Here is a 26427-nt window from a genome sequence, read left to right on the forward strand (position 1 = left end):
GATTTTGTTTGTAAGAAGAAGGACGGGTCTCACCATATGTGTATCGACTGTCATGAGCTTAATAAGGTAACGGTGACGAACCGCTATCCACTCCCGAGGACTTAAGATCCCTTTGACTAGCTTCAGGGTGCACTTGGTTCTCCACGATTGATTTGTGATCGGGTTATCATCAGATGCGGGTCAGGGATAAGGATGTGCATAAGACAACTTTTTAGACTCGATATGGTTATTATGAGTTCGTGGTGGTGCCTTTTTGGCTCACCAATTCTTCAGCCGTGTTCATAGATCTCATGAACCACGTGTGCAGACCGATGTTGATCGGTCTGTGATAGTATTTATTGATGATATCTTGGTTTATTCCAAGATTTAGGAGTAGCACGATGAGCACCTAAGGGAGGTGCTGGAGACAATAAGGAGGGAGAGATTTTTCGCAAAGTTCTCCAAGTACGAGTTCTGGTTGCGTGAGGTGCGAGTTCTGGTTGCATGAGGTGCAGTTTCTGGGGCACATTGTCAACCAGAAAGGTATTATGGTCGATCCGGCCAAGATCGAGGTCATGATGCAGTAGGAGGTTCTGAGGTCTCCATCTGAGATTTGGAGCTTTCTTGGTTTGGCTGGTTACTATCAGAGATTCATCCAGGATTTCTCCAAGATAGTTGTTTATTTGACCCGACTGACCAAGAAATCGGTCATATTTCAATGTGGGCCTAAGCAGCAGGCGGCTTTTGAGACTCTGAGACAGCGATTGTGTGAGGCACCGCTTCTGACCCTGCCACAGGGTGTTGATGATTGTGTGGTTTATTATGATGTTTCGATCTCCGATTTAGGGGTAGTATTATGATATCTTCTTTTACCTAATCGACATATTTTCAATATACGTTTCGCCTAAAATAAATGAAATTAGGGACTTCGCATGCGCAAGAGAAAAGTTAAGGCCCCTCAAAGACGAAAATTTCACAATACTTCGTTATTTTGTGAAAATGTTTTTTTTTTAATATCTTAATATGTAAAATCAGTAATAATAGTATAAAAAGTAACTAATAAGTGGTAATAAAACAAAAAACATCTTATGACTAGGGATAGAGTTATACATGTTATATATAAGACTAGGGATAGAGTTATACATGTTATATTGTTGACCCATTTGCCTAAGTTATCCAATAAAAAACCATTTTACAATTAGTAGTATATCTTCATTTTTGTGAGAAGTCAAAAATAAAACCAATTCTAAATAAACATAAAACCAAATAACAAGTTCTCACACACACACCAAAAAAAAAAAATCATAACCTATTATGAATCAGGTTCCATTCATATTAAAGATAAAATCTATTAACATTCTCATATTTCATAATTTCGAATAAAGACAGATTCTATTTTTAGAACAATAAAATTTCATTACCCAAATTGATCCAAATTACAAATTTACAATTTATTAATGAACATATTGGAGATTGAAGACACTTAGATAGATTACATAAGCAAAATGAAAAACAAAAACTTGATGTAAAACAAAATCACACATTCAGATTAATCTAGATAATAAGATAATATAGAAACTATTATTAAACTTGACAGATCTATTCAAAATTGTGATGTAAAACAAACAAAACTCATAAAATCAAATTCCTCATATCGGAATCCCTTTTGTTAGCTCCCTACCTTTTTCGATTTTCAATTTCTAAGTTCCAATGTGATGCATTCCTTCTTCATTTCTTGATCATCGTGTAGACGATCCAATTCTCTTAAGCCACCAATACAATATTTGATACTTTAAGGCCCACGTAACTGTTTTCTTAAACGAAAAGCGTTAATAGAATAATACTTCACCTACACTATCATTCGGGTTTGTTGATTTTGATGGCTATTTTATGTAGTTAGTTAAAAATGGTCTGATAGTTACAGAATTTGCATGGTTAACTGATTTTTTTGGTATTTAAGAAGTGTAACAAGTTTATCATCGTATAGCAACCTGTGTCAGAAGCATGTTACAAGATACCTCACCGAAATGGATTTTCATTTTCAATTGTAAATATGTACAAAATATGTTGAATGAGGTGAAATGATGATTGATAACTTTTGCTTTATACTATTCCAGGAATAAATAAGAAAAAAAGAGCTCAGTAAGGCCTAGAATGTCTAGAAATGCACAAACCGGGAATTGAACCCGGGTTTACACCCTGACAGGAAACTCTATTCTACCACTACACCATTAGTGATTTTGTGTTCATTACGTTTTAAAAAAAAGACTAGTTTTCCAATTGCCCTATATAAACTACATTAACGGTGTGTTTTTAATTTTTCCTCAAGGTTGCATAGATAAATAAATGATACATTATGTCTAAAGAAATATCAAGTGTTTGTATAGATACCTCATGCTTGCTTGTTTGAATTATGTAACCATAAATACATGTACTTTTGTCAAAAGTGGCTTGGTAACGACTTTGCTAAACATGTATTATACATAATGAAATAAATTTTAAAGGTTGCGCCTCACTGTTGAAGTATATCATAAGGCATAGGAGGAGAGAAAACCTAATGCATATTCCAACAGTCAATGGGATTTCAGGAAGTTGGCCACAAGATAATTTATTAAGGGCTATCTTTCGTATAAAATGAGTATAATAAGTTCATGTTTGTACGGAAAATTGTGACAACCAAAAAAAAATTTAAGAGCTCAGAAAGGCCTTTTGTCATCACTTAAAGTTCAGAATACACTGATGGACCCCTCCAACAGAAAGGCATGATAACATCATTGCTCAATAAACATGCACCAGCCGGGAATCGAACCCGGGTCTGTACCGTGGCAGGGTACTATTCTACCACTAGACCACTGGTGCTCTTGTTTTAATTTTTCCGCAATAACCATTAAAAAACAATGCTTTTTTTCTTTTCAAAATGGAAGCAAAAGCAGCATGATTACACAATCATGGTTCAATTCTTTATAATTCATGAATCAAGCAACAGTAACATGGTAGAAATGAAAACATCAACAAATTAAGGATACATTATCAGATTTGCACTTGAAAGTTTATTGCTATTTTCCACTGTTTGCCCTTATAAATCATCAATCTACTTTTCTCTTTTCAATTCAAGAAAAGCAATAAATTAAATGTTTTTTGTAACACAAAACATGAATTCATTTCAAGGCTCCATTTTGCAATTCAACCAAGCATCAAATTAATACCATCAACTATTTGAATGGAGTGATGACATATACCAGTAAGAAACTATTATGTCTCGAGTACACGAAATGTCATCAACTTTTTAATTATATATTGCAGAAAATTAAATGGAACACTTTTTACAATTAATCTCTGTGTATCAAATTCCTGACTAGGTTTTTTCACCTTACCCAATGGCCACAAATTAAAGTCAGCAGCATTATATTTTTCATTAACTCAATTACCAACCTTCACGTGTTGAGAATTTAACAAGTTAAAGTTAAATGCAAGTTAATGAAGTTTGTTATTTCTTTTTAATTTGCCTTAAGCATTCAAAGGTTTAGTGAAAGATAAGGCTGGAGGTAGTGGTGCCATCGAAACCGCACTCCCTCCCTCGCCATGTAAGCGGCACGTCACATTTTACCACTTAAGTGTGGTTTCTTGCCACACCAAGGGTGTGGTGCCACACTTTTCATTTCTTTTATTTTTTTGTTTTTTTTTAAGTATTTTAATTTAATAAAACTTCTTTTTTTTTTTAACTAATTTAATTTAATATACCTTCTATTTTAATAAAAAAAAACATAATTCTTCATTACTTGAAAATAAAAAAAAACAGTACATTGCGTTACTAAAAAAAAAAAAAAAACCACACACATGACATTTAAATAACCCTATAAACTTAAAAAACATAAATAAAATAACTAAAGGAAACTACATAAAGTCGTTCTTCGAGAACTCGTCTTCGGGGTCATCCGGTGGATCCAAATTAAGGTTAATGTTTTGAACCCCGTAAATGTGTTCCACCAAGTCATTGTGAAGATTATGAAATGTTTCAGTGCAACGTATCTCTGCTCTTCTGTTTATAAACTCTTCGCCACCAATTTCTATTGGTTGTGTCTCTGGTATTATTTCTTCCTCGTCAAACGCACATATCGCTCTTCCTTCGTCTTCAATAATCATGTTATGCAATATAATACACGTATACATGATTTCTTGAAGTTTTTCCTCGCCCAAATAAGTTGCTGGTTTTTTCAGTATGAACCACCGTTTCTTCAGAGCTCCAAAAGCACGCTCAACATCCTTCCTAGCTCTTTCTTGAGCTCTCTTGAATTTCTTTCGTCTAGAACCATGTGGAGCTGAAAACGACTTAACAAACACAGCATACTCAGGATAGATTCCATCGACCAGATAATAACCATACTTATATGGCGTTCCATGCACTTGAAAAGAAGAATCTGGTGCGGATCCATTGTATATGTTGTTAAATATTGGTGAACGGTTAAGAACGTTGATGTCGTTAATCGAACCAGGAGAACCAAAAAAAGCATGCCAAATCCACATATCTTGTGATGCAACTGCTTCAAGTACCACCGTTGGGTGACCATGATCACCTCGTGTAAATTGCCCATGATATGCTGTAGGGCAATTTTCCCATGCCCAATGGAGACAATCTAAGCTTCCTAGCATTCCAGGAAACCCATGCACACTAGCATGATGAGCTTGCAATTGCAAGATGTCATTACGTGTAGGCTTACGTAAATATTTTGGACCATAAAACTGAATGACAGTTTTGCAGAAAAAATGGAGACTGTCCGTGTTGTCCTAGCAGACATCCTAAAACTTTCGTCTAACGCATCAGGCGGAATGCCATATGCTAACTGACGAAGTGCAGTCGTGCATTTTTGTAACGGAGTGAAACCGGGTGTACCTCTAGCATCGTAGCGTTGTTGGAAAAAACTACACTCCCTCGTTACATCTTCAACTATACGTTCGAATAAACTTTGAGCATTCTGAAGTGCCTACGAAAATAATACCCTTGGTAAGTGGCATTCTCTGCAAAATAGTCTTGCACCAAACGTTGGTTGGCTTCTTCACGATTTCTGTAAATGTATCTTCGTGTTCTCTGTTGAGAACTTGCAGCTGCGTTGTTACATACAACGTTGTATGTTTGTTCCGTCATTTGAACACACGCAATAGCGGTATCAGAAGATGAAGAAGAAGACATTTTTTGGAGAGTGGTGATTTTAAAAAAAAAAAAAAATTGAGAGAGAGAAGATTGTGTTGTGAAAAAAATTAAGTTTGATATGTGTATATATATAGGAAGGAAAGAAAAAACAAAACAAAAAAAAAAAAGACGAAATTGCGTTCAACGGTCAAAAATTTGACCCACCAATCAAATTTTGCGGTCTTCAAAGGCCGCACTGCGGTCTCAATGGTAGGAAACCGCACCCTGGGGGCGGTGTTCCCTGCTGAGGTGGCACCAAGGTGCGGTCCCAAACCGCACCATACCCTCTAGTCTAAAGGATGGCCCACACATGCGTGTAGCCTTGTCGAGAATGTGAGGTTTGCGAAAAGAGAATATATATACATCTAATTAATAAGTTAATTGTGTTTTATATTGTAACTAAAAACTAGGACTTGGTTAATGAATTTTGTTATTTCCTTTTAATTTTTCCCCCACATATACACACATGATTTTGATAATAATATCAAATGTTTCACAACACTTGATGATCTTTGGCTGCAGAAGGTTTAAGATGTAAATAAATTCAAACAGTAGTTAATTTTATTTAGAGATTTCTTCATAGTTACAAAATTCTACTGATAATTTTTTTATAGGTGAATGAAACACATGAAGGACCCAGAAATGGAAGAACAAAAAAAGAGCTCAGTAAGGCCTATTAAAGTCGTCTTTTAGCATCAGATAATAGTGATGAACCCCTCCATCAAGAAGGCATGACACATCATCGCTCAATAAACATGCACCAGCCGGGAATCGAACCCGGGTCTGTACCGTGGCAGGGTACTATTCTACCACTAGACCACTGGTGCCTTTGTCTCAAATCTATCATCTGATATACAAGTAGTTTAAAGTTTGAAAAGGATTTACATCTATTTTTCATTTCAAAATGCAAGTATAAACAACACAAATCCACGTGAATTTAATCCGCCTATATTAACATGGTGAACATACACACATCAACAAGTTATACATTATGGTATTTGCACACATCAAGGTATTGCTATTTCCCAAAATCTACCCTTATGAATTTTCAGTCTACTTTTTTCTTTTTAAATACAAGCAAAATCAATAAAGTCACTTTCTTGTTTTCTTTCTTCTTAATGCAAAACATGAGTTTATGTTTTCATTTTAATCTTCCTTGACATCGCACCTTATCTAATTCTTTCAATACAAATTTGAAATATAGATAATCAACACATATTTCGTTCATAGAATAATACTACAACTTGACTTATCTCAAAAAACATCTAGCAAAATTGTTTAATATTTGTATAAAACTGATATACTTTTTTTACGGCAGCTTATTTACCAAAAAGTAAAAAAACCAAATCCATTCATTATATATAATCACGATACGTGCATAATGTAAGCTATGCAATGTTAGTTACTCTTGATCAAAGAATAGATATAAATTTTCAAAACGCATAATGCTTAGTATATAAAAGCATAATACATGGGACTTTTTGAAGTTGTTATAGTTTCTTCCACGTAAACTTCTTTTACCCTTTTAGTTTTTTTCGAGTGTATGTTTATCTTTGTATTGTGTTTTGGTATTTGGTAGAGGCTTTGAGGATATATTACAAACGAAAGATCGAAACATGGTGTTATTCAATTTTGAAAGAGTAGACCTAAAATTCCTCCAAGATTTTCACCTAACAGGAATGGAACCTAGGGCCAGGATACTATTCTATCAACAGACCACTTAGGCGGGAGGGAGTGGTGCCACACTCCCTCATTTTACCACACCCCCTTACCACACTCAAAGAGTGGTATACCATAGAGAGAGAAAAGAGAAAGAAGAGAGAGATAGAGAGAAGGAGGAAGAGAGAGAGAGAGAGAGAGAGAGAGAGAGAGAAAGGAGCGCTCCCAAGAATGGCCACACTCCCAAACCGCACTCCCCAAACCGCATAGAGGGGGCAGTGTTTCCTATGCCACATAGGCGTCATGTCATCCTTACCGCACTTCACTCCCTCTAGTCTTATGTTTTTGTGTTTGACATCGTCAAGAGTGAAACCTATCACCAAAAATAACCATATTTGTAGAAAATTACCATTATCTGAAACGACCTTACCCAAATTGGTATCCCCATAAATCTTACACACACCTAGAAGTAGGGGTGAGCAAAAACCGAACCGAAAACCGAAACCGCGCCAAAAACCGCATTTACCACTACCGCAAAACCGCAAAAAACCGTAAAATACCGAAACCGCAAAAATCACAACCGCAAAGTATGGTACGGTACGGTTTTAGCTTGAAAAACCGTGCAAATTTACCGAAACCGCACCGCAAAATTTATTATATAATTAAATTATATATATATATATATATATATATATATATATATATATATATATATATATATATTGATAATTTAATAAAATTAAAGTATAAGATAAATATACATATCTGTTTATTTTTATCTATTTACAGTTGAAGAAATAGAATTAGAGGGAAAACTGAAAATAAATGGGGGGAACAAAAATACCACGTCCTTATCTTTTCACTTTTTCAACCCCTCAAAACTCTAACCCTAAAATCACGTATGCTAATTTTCTCTTCCAGCCGACATCCAAAATTGATCAAAATTTCTTGTGTTCTCTTCTCTCAAATCTCAATCGTTGTCATCAAAGTCGAGTCGCTGACCCCTCGCAACTTCGTTCGCACCAGCAATAGCAATTAGCAAGCAGTGAGCTAGCGACCTATATAAGAGAACCCAACGACTTGCTCACCAGCGACCAACACTTCGGTCTTCGACGCATCTAATCGACACTCTGAATCTAGGTAAGATTAATTTTTTTGGCTGACTCGATTTACAACTATTCTGAATATGTTCGCATGATCACAGTTAGTTGAATTTGAGATGCTTTGAGTTTTGATTTCTATTGAATTTGATTCAATTTGAGCTGATTTGAGTTTTGATCTAGTCGAATTTGAGCTGGTGTCTCTTGAAATTAGTTCAACTTCAACTTTTTTGGCTATGGTGTCCAACTTTGATAACCTCTCATCTATTTTCTTTACTGCTATAGGCATAGCTTCGATATTGTCCCAGTTTTAGGCATCAGATGACACATTTGTATATTTTCTTTCATTTTGGAAGGATTGGGCATCCATTTCTTGATTAAAAGTCATGAATAGCTCATCTTCTACAGCAGATTTGTACATCAAAGTCTTCAAATTTCATAGTTGTCTGTGTGTAATTGTGTATGTTTTTAACAATATGGCTCTAATTACAGTGTATGTTTGTTGTTTTAGAATGGCTACAAATGAAGGTGTAATAGATGTAGATGATCAAAATGATGAATTTGAAGTCCCTGAAGAAGAAAACAAGCCAAAGTTGAAGTCGGTTGTATGGCAACATTTTCCATATAAGAAAGGTGCTAAAAAGTCAAAATGCAAATATTGTAAAAAGGTTTTAGCTTGTGGAACTAGAGATAATGGTACCTCCGGGTTACTGAGTCATCTAAGAAATTCTTGTGTAAGATCACCCCTTTATAATAAGGAAAAAAAAGGTTCAAAAAATCAGTCAACCTTAAACTTCAAGCCCAAAGAGACGGAGGGGGTGGGTCTTTGGCTAAGCATTTCTTTAGCCAAGAGAAGGGCAGACTAGGCATTGCTAAAATGTGCATTAAGGACAATCGACCCTTTAGTATTGTTGATGATGAAGGCTTTAAGGAGTACTCATGGGAATTGAATCCCGAGTTTATTATGCCATCTAGATGGACTGTTGCTAGAGATTGTATATCTCTTTTTGAACAAGAGGTAGAAAAGGTCAAAAAAATGTTAAAAGGTCAAACAATATCTCTAACTACCGACACATGGTCATCCGTTCAAAACATTAATTATATGTGTCTTACGGCACATTGGATCGACGACACATTTGATTTACAAAAAAAAAAATCCTAAATTTTTGTCCTATAGAGAATCATAAGGGTGAGACCATTGGGAGTTTGGTTTATGAGTGTATAAAAAAATGGGGGATTGAGACCGTGTTTACTGTCACAGTGGATAACGCGTCTTCCAATGATGGGGCTATAAGATATTTGAAGAGGATGTTAGTGGGGCCGAATGATATACTAGATTGTAAATACTTGCACCTACGTTGTTGTGCACATATTATCAATCTTGTTGTTAGAGATGGACTGGAAGAGCAATTTGATTCTGTTACTAGAATTCGAAATGTTGTGACGTACGTGCGATCATCACCGGCTCGATATAAAAGTTTTGAAGATTGTGCTGCTCGTGTTGAAGTAAAATCCAAACTAAAACCCTCTCTTGATGTTGATACAAGATGGAACTCCACATATCTAATGTTGGAAACAGCTGTAGTGTATGAAAATGCGTTTGACAGGTATAAGTTTTTTTTTTCTGTTTTTCTAGTTTTTTGTTTGTTGTTTATGTTTTTTTTTGTTGTTTTTGTTTGCTATTGTTGTTTGCTGTTTTTTGTTTGTGTTTGTTGTTGTTGATTGCTGTTTTTTTTTATGTTTTTTGTTTGTTGTTTTTGTTTGTTGTTTGCTGTTTTTTTTTTCTGTTTTTTGCAGTTTCTGTTTGTTGTTGTTAATTGCATTTTTTGTTTGTTTTTTTTTTTTTTTTTTGCTGTTTTCTGTTTTTTAAGGGTTAAAGTGTTCTTTTTATGTAGGATTTCTTTCCTTATTAGTTATTAGTTAAATATCATTGTGTTCATGTGTTATTTTCTTAACAGGCTTTACATAATAGATCCGTCTTATGGGGCTTATTTTCGCCATGGCACTCGCCGAGTCCGAACGAGTTGACCGTTGACCGTTGACCGTTGGCCGTTGACCAGAGTTGACCTAAGTCTGACTTCTTAGGGATAGTCACACTTAGAAGATATAAGTGTTAATGAGAGATATGTGATGTTATAGGGAGGTTGTAGCTCGTCGGATTGTGCACGAGTGATTTCAGGATTTGCTAGCTTTCAGCATTCACGAGGTGAGTCTTCTCACTATACTGTACCCGGAAGGGTTTGACTGTGTGACCGGAAGGTCAGATATGATATGTGATATGTATGCTATATGTGGTAAGCTGTTTGTTATATATGTTATGTATGTTATGGGCCGGAAGGCGATTATATTATGGGCCGGAAGGCAATATGTTATGGGCCGGAAGGGAATATGTTGTGTGATGGACCGGAAGGTCGGCGTGGGTAGGACCGGAAGGTTTACCCAGCAGGGACGGAAGTCCCCTGAGACACATGGACCGTTAGGTCAGGGCCTGGAAAGGCGTATGTGCGTAAGTTGTATATTGGGGAACTCACTAAGCATTTATGCTTACAGTTGTTATGTATATGTTTCAGGTACTAGCGAGGACCGTGGGAAGGCGCCGACATGATCGATACACACTGAAGGATGTTTTTATGATCTTGGGATTTAGACAATTTGTAATTGACGTGACACTTAAATTATTTATGCCTTGTTTTGAATGGAAATACTTTATTATTTTTTTTAAATGAAAAATTTGTTTGAAAATTTGCGTTGTTACAATTGGTATCAGAGCCTTGGTTTGAGGGATTCGGGTGCACCTTCGGGAGTAACTGAACTCAAACCGAGGATTTGAGGAAAACTTTTTAAATAAAGGCATAAACTTTTGTAAATGGTTTTGTGGTAAGCAAGAAAGAAGCAGTGTGTACGATCAGTCAGCGCCCGAACGGTAAAGATCCCCAAAATACCTTACAATATTATATGATATGAATTGTTATGCATGCTAGAAGACTAGGTATTCATGATAGGACTAGAGTGGCCTGATTTGTGATGCCTTAGTCTAGGGAAGTTTGTCGATATGGGATGCTTTGCTAGTGTGCGGGTAGATAGTGCATAACAGAAGTAGAATACTCACTATCCGGGGTTTGGGGAGGAAGACTTGGGATGAATGTTGATGCGGTGTGGTCGGTAGTATTGGGCCCGTACTACCGAAGACACCGGGTCAGTGGGAGACCCAAGTAAGAATCCCTGGATATCGGAGACTGAGTAGGGTTGCGTTATCGAGTGCGATTATACTCGATGGAGTCTCTGATAGTTCTATGTTGTATTTCAGAGACATCATGGTTAGACCACGCCACGGAGCAAGTTCGAGCGGTGTGAGTGACAAGGAGATTCGTCAGATGATTCACGAGGAGGTAGCTGCGGCGATCCGAGCCGAGATCCCGGAGATGTTTGGGTCTATTAAGACCACCCTGATGGAGACGTTTGATGAGCGGTACGCCGCATTGACTGAGGCTGCAACCGCTGCAGCTACCGCAGCTGTGGCCGCTGCTAGGCCACAGGGGGGTGACTCGTTGCTGTTCCGAGAGTTCAGCAACACGAAGCCACCAGAGTTCGATGGGACGCAGGATCCGATTGCTGCGATGAGGTGGATCGCGGATATAGAGGGGTGCTTCTACACTTGTTCATGCCCGGAGCACCTGAGGGTACGGTTCGCTTTGAACCAGCTCCGTCTGGGAGCGAAGGACTGGTGGAAGTTCGTGACGGCGAACTTCACTTTGGCAGAGATTACAGCAGTGACTTGGGAGGGGTTTACTGTTATGTTCAGGGACGAGTACGTTCCCCCGGTGGAGAGGGAACGATTGGTTCAGGAGTTCTTAACCCTCAAGCAGGGTACTGATTCTGTTGCGGTGATCACGCGGAAGTTTCATGAGAGGGCGATGTTCTGCCCCGAGCTGGTGTCCACTGATCAGGCTCGGATGAGCCGGTACTTGGGAGTGTTGAGGAGGGATATCCGGGAGTTTGTGTCAAACTCCACCTACCATACTTTTGCTGAGCTTCAGGCGAATGCCAGGACGCGCGAGATCGAGTTGGAGACCCAGGTCAGGGAGGAGGCCGAGTCTCAGCGGGTGGACCGGCGACCGGCTCAGTCCCAGCCTGCAGCCAAGCGGATAAAGTCCGCCGATTCGAGGACAGGAGGTTCGAAGGGCCGCACTTGCGGAAAGTGCGGCAATGGTCATGATGGGGCGTGTCGATCTGGTGCTTGCTACAAGTGTGGCAAGGAGGGGCACATTGCTAGGGAGTATCCCAAGGGGTTTACGGTTTGCTTTCATTGCAACCAGACAGGCCATAGGAAGGCCGAGTGCCCTCAGCTTCTTCAGGGATCTGCACCTGCTGCCAGAGCTACTGCGACTCGACCGGCGAAGGCCGAGGCCCCAAGGGCTCGGGGGAGAGCCTTTCAGCTGACTGCGGAGGAGGTCCGCGTTGCGCCCGATGTTGTGGCAGGTATGCTGTAATTCATGTATTTATTTTTAATGTCGAGACGTTATGCTTATGTTATTATATGCGTAGGTACTTTCCTTGTGAACTCTGTGCCTGCCTTAGTGTTATTTGACTCGGGTGCGAGTAGATCCTTTGTATCTTTAGCCTTTAGTCAGCATATCAACGTTAGCCGTGAGTCGTTGAGTCGGCCTCTGAGAGTTTCTATAGCTGACGAGAGAGTGATTTGTGCCACGGAGGTTCTCCAGGGATGCGTGTTAGAGATTTTCGGGGTCGAATTCCCGATTGACCTGATTCCTATTGCGATGGGTGATGTCTGTGTCATCGTGGGCATGGACTGGTTGAGCCGATTCGGCGCTGTCATCGACTGTGAGCGTCAGCTGGTGACTATACGAGACCATAGTGGGGGAGTTCTTTTGGTGTACGGCGAGGGTACCCGTTCGGGATCAGCTTTTTGTTCGGCCGCTAGGGCGAGGCAGTGTCTACAGCAGGGCTGTAAGGGTTTTGTGGCGTATGTGATGGATACGCAGGAGGTTTCCGAGAGACCGAAGTCAGTTGAGGAGGTCCCTGTGGTGCGTGAGTTTCCAGATGTTTTCCCCAAGGAGCTGCCGGGAGTACTGTCACAACTGGAAATTTTGAGCCATGTTATCTATACATTCAAGTTAATGTGAATCAAAAACTTCAATCAAATACATCATACAAGTACTACAAATAGTCATCAAACAATTGGAAACCCTAAAAGTTCTTGTTTAGGTACACCTTGGACTAGAACTTCCTTATTGGATCCAAATGGACCAATAAGCTTCCAAATAGACTATCATGGGCTTAGAATCCTAATTGGGCTCTAATTGGACCCACACTTATTTATTTCAACATTTTGGGCCATATTGGGCCTAGAATGAAATGAATTGAAAGCTTTAAGCCATGAATACCCTAAACTAGTTCATCAAAAATGGAAAAATCATACTACATTCTTTTAAGCATAAAACACACTCTAACTAACTCTAATTTTGGGCTTAAGGGAAAAAGCCCAAATTTTTCTTTTCCCTTTCAAAAATCTCGGCCCAAGGCCCAAATCCAAGAAGATAAGGAAGAGTTGACTTAAGTATGCCACCTCATTATTGTCCCTTGGATATCCATGCAATATAGTCCATGTTTCCATGCAACATCACTTCAAAATCACTTCTTTCTTCTCTCCTCTCTCATTCTCGGCCACAAGCACACACACACACCACAAATCTCTCACAAATCCTCTCTAGATCACTCAAGAACATCTCTCCCTCTCCACTCAAAAATCTCGAGTTTTAGGAAGCATTCAAGAGGAAATCTCCACAAAATTCTTCATCTAAGGTAAGATTATGCATAGATCTATGATTTAAATTCTTTTTGTTATCAAAATCCTTTCCTAAACTATGCAAAAATCGTGATCTTGCACCCTAGAACCATCTTAAACTCGAGATCTACCAAGGAAAGGTGCTAAGGCCCAAAAATCATCAAGTTTTCTTCCATCTTCTCTCCAAAACCGAAACCACACCCAAGGTGAGCTTCATACCCCCTATTTTCTGTTTTTATGAGTTTTGTGGGGGGGAATACAAGTGAAAGTGTAGATCTATATGTGTTTTGTATGCCTTGTATGATTTCCATGCTTATATGTATGCTTTTGTGTGTTATAATGTTGGATCTAGCCATAAAACCCCTCAAAACCGAGATATATCTTGTGTGAAATGATTTTAGCTTCAAATATATTTCTACATACAAAGTGTTTCAAGAAAAATGACTAAGTGGTTTAGTAACAATTTTCTTTGGGTTAAAAACACAAATTTTGGGCCTAAAATGTGAAAAATACAAAATTAAGGGTCCAAAATGGCATATCACGAATTCTGCTGGATGAAGTGTGCCAAAACAGTTTCCATAAATCAATTTCTGGAAATATACTCATTTAGGGGATTAAAAAAATAAATTCCAAGCTTAATGGGCTAAAAATGACATTTTTGGCCCAATGAGGCCCATTATGCGAATTTTCTGTTTTGGAGGGCCAAAACTGTGATTTTCTGTAAAACAGTGGACCATAAGTGATCCAAGTCCTTTTCAAAGGTTTAAAATGCTTTTCAAATTTAAAAAGGACCAAAGTTGCAAAAAATTTCCAATTTGGGCCAAAATTGCCAAAGTTGCGAAAAAGAAGGGTTAAAACCGAGAAAACTGCATTTTCAGGGACTTAAACTGTTTTCTATGAAAAATATGCTGAAAAATATTAATTTCAATAATTTTTGATGTTAAAATGTCAAGAAAATTAATTTAAGGACCAAACCGGGAAGTATTCAAATAAAGGGTTGAAAATGTAAACTTTACAAACAATGAGGGGCTGAAAACAGAAAAATTTCAAGGCTAATTCAATATGCACAATTTGATCAAATAATGGCACCGCGGCTTTCGACGAAATACAATACGTTACAATACCAAAAGTCGTTGTTAAACGAATTGGCTCGGTCTCGAACCAATAGAAATCTACAACTACTAACACTACGACACTACAACACTACGGTTCATACAAATAACGTTTGGGAACTTAGCTTACATACGAGTGTGCACAGACGTCTACGCACCATCTTCGGGCCCCAAAAGTGTAAAATCTTGCTTGTTGGGCCTAGCTAGCCCAATGACCTGATCTTAAGGCCCGAAGACACATATTTTCTACGAAGTGTTGAGTTTCACCGACTTGGCACAACGTAGAGGGACTTTCAATGGCTTGTATACCACTGGTCCCCAAGGGTCCTTGGTATTGCTAGAAGAGTCTGCATATTTTGCGAGGCGGGTCGGAGACCCCTCGTACGCATATTATCCCCAACCGATTAATAGAGTCATCGAGGCCTTCGTGTCCTCTTACTCTTCGGATGTGGGACGACACATAGTCAGGGCGGCTGGATAACGTGATTTGTACGAACGACGCCTTCGGGATCGTTAGTATTGCTATAAACTGGGCGTTTGTGTAATGCGGGTTTGTAGTAAATAATCATGCTCAAAAATAATCCAACGTCGCCTGGGAATGACACTTCTATCTTTGTAATGGTTTCAACGCAACTTAACGGATTTCAAAGGATTAGGAAAACATCGGGTTTTCCTAGGTTTTTCAAACATATCGGATTCGAAACGCATATAATTTTTAATAAACAATTTTCACAAGTATAGAAACAAACAGGCATACCTATGGATCTTCACAAACATTTTCGAAAGTTTTTCATTTCAGAAAATATCGGATTTTCTGGTGGTATTCAAACAATACAAACATTGGATTTCAAACACTACTTATGAACTCACCAACATTTCATATGTTGACGTTTTTCAAAATACTTGTATTCTTAGGGAACCAGTGAATCAAGGGAAATCATATTCAGTGACGGTTGCAGTTTATTTATGTATGAATCGAACAATTTAATTTTTGGGAATGTAATGTTTAACCAATGTATTTCATGTAAACGCTACTGGTTGTACTGTATTAATGATTGGTGACGAATGTTGTTATGTTTCATATATATTCAATGTTATGGTATTCAATTGAGTCACGACAGCCCCCGGACGTTTCCGCCGTCTGGTTCGGGGGTGTGACAGGTTGGTATCAGAGCTTTGTTTATAGTGAACTAGCATGTCGAGCCATACATTGATATGCAACTATAAACCAAAAAGAGGGACTAACATAACTCTGAACAAAACAAGTAAATAAAACACACTTGCTTGCATTAGGGATAAGGACCTAACGCTGAATCAAACACAATAACACTGGTATCTCGGTTAATTCGGGACTGTTCTTAGTGATACCAAGGAGTGAATGTAGCCTGATCAACTACATTCTCTCCAAGGTAAAACTAACACACGTCTTGATGAGATCGGGATAGCTAGGGAACCTAAAATTATACCCTTTATCACCAAAAAGAGAACGCTCGCTTAGCCTGTATAATGGTCGTAGCACCTAGGAATAATGCTAGCATATTTACGTACTCGCGCAGACAGCATGGCTGGTTTTCATCACCCTGGAGACCCCTACTTCCCTAATCAGGGAAACAATGGGTGGCTAGAGGAGGAGGAGGAGCCTGAGGAGGAGCAGCAGGGTATCCAGTATCATCAGGCCTTAGTAGCTCACGGGATGCTTGTGGATGAGCCAGGAGAGAATCCACGTGAAGCACACGATGTCGGACCCGACGAATACGTAGACACTGACTACGAGTTTGGAGGAATCGACAGTGACAACGAGGAAGGTCAGGCTGGGGACCAGGACCCCATCCCGCCATGCGAGGACGAGGCACAACCAGATCACCCCGCTCCACCAGCGAACCTCCCAAGAGAGAACCGTTCCCTCGAAGCTGAGATCGCCGCACTGCGACAACAGCTGTATGCTATGGAGGCTCGGGCAGTGCAAGCAGAGCATGAGAGGGATGAGGTTATAGGAGACATGGCAGAGATGGCGCAGCTACTGGCACAACATTTCGGCATATGACCCCGGCACCACCCCCTGACGCAGCTCATCGCGGTTAGGGATAGACTTATCATAGTAGGTTATTAGGAACTATGTTATGTACTCCGGCTCTATGTTTAAGTGACTACACTACTCATGGAGCCGTTATGCTGTCGGATTAGTATCACATATGTATGCTCCTACGAGCAAATTTTCTTGTATTAAATGCGGATAATATTAATAAACTTTTGTGTGTTTTGTTATGATATTACCAGTTGTTATGTGTTGAGACGTTATGATTGTATGCCCGATGGTAGTAATGTTTAGGTTCGCATCATACACCTAGTTAGTAGGATCGCAACCTCACAGAAACCACGTACACTCCGTTTCATGACAGAAAGATGCCTCTCCCAGCTACTCGCGGGAATCCCGAACCAACTCCGCCCGAAGTTGACTCCACTGCTTTCCAGGCAGCCGTGTCTGCTGCGGTCACAGCAGCTATGGCACAACTTCACCGAGGGAACAACGGAGGAGGTAACGGGCAAGGATCCGGAAGTTCGAACAATGGGACGAACCAAGGACCCACTAAAACGTGCACCTACAAGGATTTTGCGAACGCTAAACCCCGAACTTTCAACGGCACTGGAGGAGTGATTACCCTAAAGCGATGGATCGAGAAGGTAGAGTCGGTATTCGAGATATGCGAGTGCCCCGAGCAGATGAAGGTGAAGTTCGCGGCCTGCACTTTCGTGGACCAAGCACTCACTTGGTGGAATGGTCACGTAGAAGCTATGACACTCCCTGTCGCCAACTCTATTCCCTGGGCAGAAATGAAAGAAATGTTAATGGCGGAGTATTGCCCCCGAGGCGAAATACAGAAGATGGAGCAGGAACTATGGAATCTCACGGTGCAGAATGGGAACATCGATGCTTACATATCGAGATTCAGCGAACTATCTATGTTGTGCCCGGGTATGATTACATCAGAAGGAAAGAAGATTGAACGATTCATCTGGGGACTGACATCCCCCATTCAAGGGAATGTGATAGCTGCGAACCCTGAAACTTTTGACAGTGCGAAGAGATTGGCAAAGAGGCTATATGATCATAACCACAAAAAGGGCGAGAAACCGGTAGAGACTGAGAAGAAGAAGGAGAGTGATGGTAAGAAAGGATGGAACAACAAGAGAAAGGGGCGTCAGGGCCCCGAGACCTCTAAAAAGAAGCAAACGGTGGCAGTTAACGCTGTCACTGCGCCGGTTCCAGTCACATCACATGCTCCAGCCTCAACTGCTTCAAATGCTTCAAGACCCTATTCTGGTAATTCTCCCAAGTGCAATAAGTGCAGTTTCCATCACCATGGAGAATGTAAGGAGTTCCATTGCACCAGTTGCAACCGAAAGGGACACACTGCAAGGTTCTGCAGGACTTATCCTTCTCAGAACCAGAGTCAGGGAAACAACCAGTACAACAACAACCCCCGCAATAACATCAACACCAATACCGGCGGCAACAACGCAGGGCCTAGCCACACCTGTTTTGGGTGTGGAAGGACGGGGCATTTCCGTCGAGATTGCCCTAACAACAACAACTCAGGAAACAGAGGAGCAGGAAGAATGCTGACTATGGGTCAGAGTGATGCAGTTCAGGACCCCGCAGTTGTGACCGGTACGTTCCTCCTAAACCACACTTATGCATGCATCTTATTTGATACCGGAGCGGAGCGAAGTTTCGTAAGTGAGAAGTTTAAACATTTACTGAAACAACAACCCCAGAAGCTAAATGAAACCTATACGGTGGAAATGGCCAATGGGAAAACCGAATCCACTAGGGAAATCTACATCGGATGTACCCTAACCCTCAACCAACACGTCTTACGAATAGATCTGATGCCAGTATCAATTAGGAGTTTCGATGTGATTATCGGCATGGATTGGTTAAGCCCCCACCATGCTGAGATTATGTGCCATGAGAAGGCCATTCGCCTTCGTCTCCCAAATCACGAAACCTTAGTCATTTACGGAGATAAACCCAGTACGAATCTTCGTCTCATCTCGTGCATCAAAGCGCAGAAACACTTGCGAAAGAACAATTTGGCATTCTTGGCTCACATAGTAGATAAGACCAAAGAAGAAACTAACATCCAAGACATTCCAGTAGCATGTGAATTTCCAGACGTGTTTCCCGAAGATCTTCCAGGAGTACCCCCAGAGAGACAGGTTGAGTTTCGAATCGACCTCGTTCCAGGAGCAACTCCTCTCGCTAAATCACCATATCGGTTGGCACCTGCTGAAATGCAGGAATTGTCCAGCCAACTCAGTGAGCTTCTGGATAAGGGATTTATCCGACCTAGCTACTCGCCATGGGGAGCTCCGGTGCTCTTTGTCAAAAAGAAGGACGGATCTTTCAGAATGTGCATCGATTACAGAGAGTTAAATAAACTCACTGTTAAAAACCGCTACCCACTCCCGCGAATCGACGATCTATTCGACCAGCTCCAAGGAGCTAGCTATTTTTCAAAAATAGATTTACGGTCCGGATACCACCAACTCAAAGTCCGAGAAGAGGATATTCCTAAAACCGCTTTCCGAACCCGCTACGGACATTATGAATTCGTTGTAATGCCCTTCGGTCTAACAAATGCACCTGCCGCATTTATGGACCTAATGAATCGAATCTGTCGACCGTTCTTGGACAACTTCGTCATTGTGTTTATCGATGACATCCTCGTCTATTCTCGAAGCAAAGAGGAGCATGGCCAACATCTCCGACAAGTCCTAGAGACGCTGCGATCGGAAAAGCTTTACGCCAAACTCTCTAAGTGTGAGTTTTGGCTACGGAGCGTGAATTTTCTAGGTCACGTAGTTAGCCAAGACGGAATTCATGTGGATCCCTCTAAGGTCAAAGCTGTGGAAGGATGGGCAACTCCGACTACGCCCACCGAAATTCGTCAGTTCTTAGGCCTAGCAGGCTACTATAGGAGATTCATCCAAAACTTCTCTAAGATCGCCAAGCCGCTTACCTTGCTCACGCAAAAGAGCGTGCCATTCAAGTGGACTGACCGACAAGAGGTTGCGCTTCGAACCTTGAAGCAAGCTCTTTGTAGCGCACCTGTACTATCTCTACCCGAAGGAACGGAAGATTTTGTAGTCTACTGTGACGCGTCGAATCAAGGCTTAGGTTGCGTTCTCATGCAACGTGGAAGAGTGATAGCATATGCGTCCCGCCAACTAAAGACGCACGAAGTAAATTACACGACCCATGACCTAGAACTGGGAGCCGTGGTCTTCGCTCTGAAAATTTGGAGGCACTACCTGTACGGCACAAAGTGCACCATCTTCACGGACCACAAGAGCCTCCAGCACATCTTGAATCAGAAGGAGCTGAACATGAGACAACGAAGATGGGTGGAATTGTTAAACGACTACGAATGCGAGATCAAGTACCATCCAGGCAAGGCCAACGTAGTAGCCGATGCCTTAAGTCGGAAGGAGTACTCTAATCGCCGTACGAAAACGCACTCGATAACCATCAAGTCTCATCTGGCCACTCAAATTGCATCAGTCCAGGCAGAGGCTATGAAAGCGGAAAATAGAACTAGCGAGGCATTACGCGGAATGGAGAAGAACCTGGAAGTCAGAGAGAATGGGGTATACTACTTCATGAACCGTATTTGGGTCCCAAAAATCGGAGGATTTAGGGAGACCGTTATGAAGGAAGCCCACAAGACACGATACTCCATTCATCCCGGTTCGGACAAGATGTATTTGGACATTAGGCAACACTATTGGTGGCCTAACATGAAGGCGGAAATCGCGACTTATGTTGGTAAGTGCCTTACGTGCGCCAAAGTAAAAGTGGAGTACCAGAAACCTTACGGATTGTTACAGCAACCGGTCATCCCTGAGTGGAAATGGGAGGAGATTTCTATGGACTTCGTGACCAAACTGCCCAAGACGTCGGACGGACTGGACACCATATGGGTAATAATCGACCGACTGACGAAATCTGCCCATTTCCTGCCAATCAAAGAATCCTACAAGATGGAGAGACTGACGCGGTTGTACCTACGAGAAATCGTAAGACTCCATGGAGTGCCAAAATCTATCATCTCGGATAGGGACAGTAGGTTCACGTCGCGGTTTTGACAATCACTCCACAAGGCAATGGGAACTCATCTCGATATGAGCACCGCGTATCACCCACAAACGGACGGTCAGAGTGAACGAACCATCCAGACGCTTGAATACATGCTTCGTGCTTGTGTGATAGACTTTGGAAAGTCTTGGGATACCCACCTACCGTTGATCGAATTCTCATATAAAAATAGTTACCATTCAAGCATCAAGGTGGCTCCTTTCGAAGCACTGTACGGGCGTAAATGTAGATCACCGTTATGTTGGGCTGAAGTAGGTGACACCCAGCTAGCAAGAACGCATACGTCGGATAGGGCAATAACAGGACCGGAGATTATTCGCGAAACCACAGAAAAGATCGTTCAGATCAGAGCCCGATTACAAGCGTCGCACGACCGACAAAAGAGCTACGCTGACAAACGACGAAAGCCCTTAGAATTCCAGGTCGGTGATCGAGTATTGTTGAAAGTCTCACCCTGGAAAGGGGTTATACGTTTCGGAAAACGGGGAAAGTTGAACCCGCGATACATTGGACCTTTCGAAATCGTCGCCCGAATAGGCCCGGTAGCCTACAGACTACAACTACCCGCGGAACTAAACGGTGTACACCCCGTGTTTCATGTCTCTAATCTGAAAAAGTGCCTATCAGATGAAACCCTCGTCATTCCTCTTGACGGAATCGAAATTAATGAGAATCTCCTGTTCGTCGAAGAACCAATCGAAATCATGGACAGGGAGGTGAAGCGTACTAAACAGAGCCGCATCCCGATCGTGAAGGTACGGTGGAACGCAAAGCGTGGGCGAGAATTCACGTGGGAACGCGAAGATCAAATGAAGCAGAAGTACCCTCACCTATTCTAGCATTCTCAAATCTAGCTTTCAAACAGAATTTCGAGACGAAATTCCCTCTAACGGGGGGATGATGTCACAACTGGAAATTTTGAGCCATGTAATCTATACATTCAAGTTAATGTGAATCAAAAACTTCAATCAAATACATCATACAAGTACTACAAATAGTCATCAAACAATTGGAAACCCTAAAAGTGCTTGTTTAGGTACACCTTGGACTAGAACTTCCTTATTGGATCCAAATGGACCAATAAGCTTCCAAATAGACTATCATGGGCTTAGAATCCTAATTGGGCTCTAATTGGACTCACACTTATTTATTTCAACATTTTGGGCCATATTGGGCCTAGAATGAAATGAATTGAAAGCTTTGAGCCATGAATACCCTAAACTAGTTCATCAAAAATGGAAAAATCATACTACATTCTTTTAAGCATAAAACACACTCTAACTAACTCTAATTTTGGGCTTAAGGGAAAAAGCCCAAATTTTTCTTTTCCCTTTCAAAAATCTCGGCCCAAGGCCCAAATCCAAGAAGATAAGGAAGAGTTGACTTAATTATGCCACCTCATTATTGTCCCTTGGATATCCATGCAATATAGTCCATGTTTCCATGCAACATCACTTCAAAATCACTTCTTTCTTCTCTCCTCTCTCATTCTCGGCCACAAGCACACACACACACCACAAATCTCTCACAAATCCTCTCTAGATCACTCAAGAACATCTCTCCCTCTCCACTCAAAAATCTCGAGTTTTAGGAAGCATTCAAGAGGAAATCTCCACAAAATTCTTCATCTAAGGTAAGATTATGCATAGATCTATGATTTAAATTCTTTTTGTTATCAAAATCCTTTCCTAAACTATGCAAAAATCGTGATCTTGCACCCTAGAACCATCTCAAACTCGAGATCTACCAAGGAAAGGTGCTAAGGCCCAAAAATCATCAAGTTTTCTTCCATCTTCTCTCCAAAACCGAAACCACACCCAAGGTGAGCTTCATACCCCCTATTTTCTGTTTTTATGAGTTTTGTGGGGGGGAATACAAGTGAAAGTGTAGATCTATATGTGTTTTGTATGCCTTGTATGATTTCCATGCTTATATGTATGCTTTTGTGTGTTATAATGTTGGATCTAGCCATAAAACCCCTCAAAACCGAGATATATCTTGTGTGAAATGATTTTAGCTTCAAATATATTTCTACATACAAAGTGTTTCAAGAAAAATGGCTAAGTGGTTTAGTAACAATTTTCTTTGGGTTAAAAACACAAATTTTGGGCCTAAAATGTGAAAAATACAAAATTAAGGGTCCAAAATGGCATATCACGAATTCTGCTGGATGAAGTGTGCCAAAACAGTTTCCATAAATCAATTTCTGGAAATATACTCATTTAGGGGATTAAAAAAATAAATTCCAAGCTTAATGGGCTAAAAATGACATTTTTGGCCCAATGAGGCCCATTATGCGAATTTTCTGTTTTGGAGGGCCAAAACTGTGATTTTCTGTAAAACAGTGGACCATAAGTGATCCAAGTCCTTTTCAAAGGTTTAAAATGCTTTTCAAATTTAAAAAGGACCAAAGTTGCAAAAAATTTCCAATTTGGGCCAAAATTGCCAAAGTTGCGAAAAAGAAGGGTTAAAACCGAGAAAACTGCATTTTCAGGGACTTAAACTGTTTTCTATGAAAAATATGCTGAAAAATATTAATTTCAATAATTTTTGATGTTAAAATGTCAAGAAAATTAATTTAAGGACCAAACCGGGAAGTATTCAAATAAAGGGTTGAAAATGTAAACTTTACAAACAATGAGGGGCTGAAAACAGAAAAATTTCAAGGCTAATTCAATATGCACAATTTGATCAAATAATGGCACCGCGGCTTTCGACGAAATACAATACGTTACAATACCAAAAGTCGTTGTTAAACGAATTGGCTCGGTCTCGAACCAATAGAAATCTACAACTACTAACACTACGACACTACAACACTACGGTTCATACAAATAACGTTTGGGAACTTAGCTTACATACGAGTGTGCACAGACGTCTACGCACCATCTTCGGGCCCCAAAAGTGTAAAATCTTGCTTGTTGGGCCTAGCTAGCCCAATGACCTGATCTTAAGGCCCGAAGACACATATTTTCTACGAAGTGTTGAGTTTCACCGACTTGGCACAACGTAGAGGGACTTTCAATGGCTTGTATACCACTGGTCCCCAAGGGTCCTTGGTATTGCTAGAAGAGTCTGCATATTTTGCGAGGCGGGTCGGAGACCCCTCGTACGCATATTATCCCCAACCGATTAATAGAGTCATCGAGGCCTTCGTGTCCTCTTACTCTTCGGATGTGGGACGACACATAGTCAGGGCGGCTGGATAACGTGATTTGTACGAACGACGCCTTCGGGATCGTTAGTATTGCTATAAACTGGGCGTTTGTGTAATGCGGGTTTGTAGTAAATAATCATGCTCAAAAATAATCCAACGTCGCCTGGGAATGACACTTCTATCTTTGTAATGGTTTCAACGCAACTTAACGGATTTCAAAGGATTAGGAAAACATCGGGTTTTCCTAGGTTTTTCAAACATATCGGATTCGAAACGCATATAATTTTTAATAAACAATTTTCACAAGTATAGAAACAAACAGGCATACCTATGGATCTTCACAAACATTTTCGAAAGTTTTTCATTTCAGAAAATATCGGATTTTCTGGTGGTATTCAAACAATACAAACATTGGATTTCAAACACTACTTATGAACTCACCAACATTTCATATGTTGACGTTTTTCAAAATACTTGTATTCTTAGGGAACCAGTGAATCAAGGGAAATCATATTCAGTGACGGTTGCAGTTTATTTATGTATGAATCGAACAATTTAATTTTTGGGAATGTAATGTTTAACCAATGTATTTCATGTAAACGCTACTGGTTGTACTGTATTAATGATTGGTGACGAATGTTGTTATGTTTCATATATATTCAATGTTATGGTATTCAATTGAGTCACGACAGCCCCCGGACGTTTCCGCCGTCTGGTTCGGGGGTGTGACAAGTACCTCTTGTGAGGCAAGTAGAGTTTGGTATCGATCTGGTCCCGGGGGTCGCGCCTATTGCTAAGGTGCCTTATTGTCTTGCATCTCCAGAGATGCAAGAGTTGTCCTCGCAGCTCCAGGAGTTGCTGGGGAAGGGATTCATTCGGCCGAGCAGCTCGCCGTGGGGAGCACCTATTCTGTTCGTCAAGAAGAAGGATGGTTCACACCGGATGTGCATTGATTACCGGGAGTTGAACAAGTTGACGGTCAAGAACCATTACCCGTTACCGAGGATCGATGATTTATTCGATCAGTTGCAGGGAGCGTCTTGGTTTTCCAAGATCGATCTGAGGTCAGGGTACCATCAGGTGAGAGTGCGGGATGAGGATGTCCAGAAGACAGCGTTTAGGACGCGATATGGGCATTATGAGTTTGTGGTGATGCCTTTCGGGCTCACCAATGCCCCGGCTGTGTTCATGGATCTCATGAACAGGGTATGCTGGCCGATGTTGGATCGGTCAGTGATTGTATTTATCGACGACATTCTGGTGTATTCGAGATCTAGAGAGCAGCATGAGGAGCATTTGAGGGAGGTCCTTGAGGTATTGAGGTCAGAGAAGCTTTATGCAAAGTTCTCCAAATGTGACTTCTGGTTGCGGGAGGTCCAATTTCTAGGACATGTTGTTAATCAGAAAAGGATATTGGTCGATCCGGCCAAGGTTGAGGCAGTGATGAGTTGGGAGGTGCCGAAGTCACCCTCTGAGATCAGGAGCTTCCTTGGGTTGGCAGGGTATTATCGGAGATTCATTAAGGATTTCTTCAAGATCGCAGTGCCGCTCACCAGATTGACCCGGAAGGGTGTTGCATTCTCATGGGGGCCCAAGTAGCAGACCTCCTTTGAGACACTTCGCCAGAGGTTGTGCGAAGCCCCGGTATTAGCTCTCCCGGAAGGGATGGAAGATTTTGTAGTATATTGCGACGCATCGATTTCGGGACTGGGTGCAGTGTTGATGCAGAGGGGTCATGTGATAGCGTATGCATCGAGGCAGCTGAAGCCTCATGAGGCGAGATATCCCACGCATGAGTTAGAGTTGGGGGCAGTAGTGTTCGCTCTCAAGATTTGGCGTCACTACCTGTATGGGGTTCGATGTACGATATACACGGACCATAAGAGCTTGAAGTATTTGATGGATCAGCCCAACCTAAATATGCGTCAGAGGAGGTGGTTGGATGTGGTCAAGGATTATGATTGTGAGATCCTGTACCACCCAGGCAAGGCTAATGTGGTAGCCGATGCATTGAGCCGCAGGGCGGAGAGCACTCCATTGCGAGATGTATGCTTAAGACTGACTGTGATGACTCTAGTATTGGATGTTATTCGTGGAGCACAGGCCGAGGCTGTGCGACCATAGATGCAGAAGAAAGAGCGGGTTGTGGGGTTAATTTCAGAGTTCGTTAAGGATGGACGAGGGCTTATGACGTTTCAGGGTCGGATTTGGGTACCGTTCGTGGGCGGTACGCGTATTACTTTGATGGAAGAGGCTCATAGATCGA

General features: G+C 41.0%; 4 non-coding genes across 4 annotated transcripts; all 4 read right to left on the minus strand.

The window, feature by feature from the left end:
• Positions 1–2671: 2671 nt before the first annotated feature.
• On the minus strand, positions 2672–2759 carry LOC145077348 (small nucleolar RNA snoR114). Its single transcript, XR_013693129.1, has one exon. It is a non-coding gene; the product is annotated as a small nucleolar RNA snoR114 (small nucleolar RNA).
• Positions 2760–2767: 8 nt separating this feature from the next.
• TRNAG-GCC (transfer RNA glycine (anticodon GCC)) lies at positions 2768–2838 on the minus strand. Its single transcript has one exon. It is a non-coding gene; the product is annotated as a tRNA-Gly (tRNA).
• A 2988-nt stretch (positions 2839–5826) lies between these two features.
• LOC145077351 (small nucleolar RNA snoR114) lies at positions 5827–5915 on the minus strand. The gene has a single exon (XR_013693132.1). It is a non-coding gene; the product is annotated as a small nucleolar RNA snoR114 (small nucleolar RNA).
• Positions 5916–5923: 8 nt separating this feature from the next.
• On the minus strand, positions 5924–5994 carry TRNAG-GCC (transfer RNA glycine (anticodon GCC)). Its single transcript has one exon. It is a non-coding gene; the product is annotated as a tRNA-Gly (tRNA).
• Positions 5995–26427: the final 20433 nt, after the last annotated feature.

The sequence above is a fragment of the Lactuca serriola genome, chromosome 9 (genome assembly GCF_051521515.1).
Source record: "Lactuca serriola cultivar US96UC23 chromosome 9, Lser_US96UC23_V15, whole genome shotgun sequence".
Taxonomy (NCBI): domain Eukaryota; kingdom Viridiplantae; phylum Streptophyta; class Magnoliopsida; order Asterales; family Asteraceae; genus Lactuca; species Lactuca serriola.